This window comes from Aquarana catesbeiana, linkage group LG05 (assembly GCF_042186555.1).
Source record: "Aquarana catesbeiana isolate 2022-GZ linkage group LG05, ASM4218655v1, whole genome shotgun sequence".
NCBI lineage: Eukaryota > Metazoa > Chordata > Amphibia > Anura > Ranidae > Aquarana > Aquarana catesbeiana.
In genome coordinates, this window is record NC_133328.1 from 299,316,599 (window position 1) to 299,316,893 (window position 295).

Consider the following 295-nt stretch of genomic DNA (forward strand, 5'->3'; position numbering starts at 1 on the left):
ATCTCCTACAATAAAACTGAGGCCTTCGATACGTTGTTGAGGGGGAACTCTTTTCGTTCAGAATCCTTAATGGGCACAATTTCCATTCTTCCCAAATCTAAATCTGATACAACCTCTTTGACAAATTACCATCCTATTTTGCGTCTTTATATTTGCCTTAAACTTTTAGCTAAAATACTTGCAACCCGCTTGAATCAAGTAATAGGCGAACTTGTTCATCGAGATCAAGTTGGGTTTATTCCCTCGCACCAAGCAAGTGATAATATTCGTAGAGCTTCTTTACTCGCCCATGTCG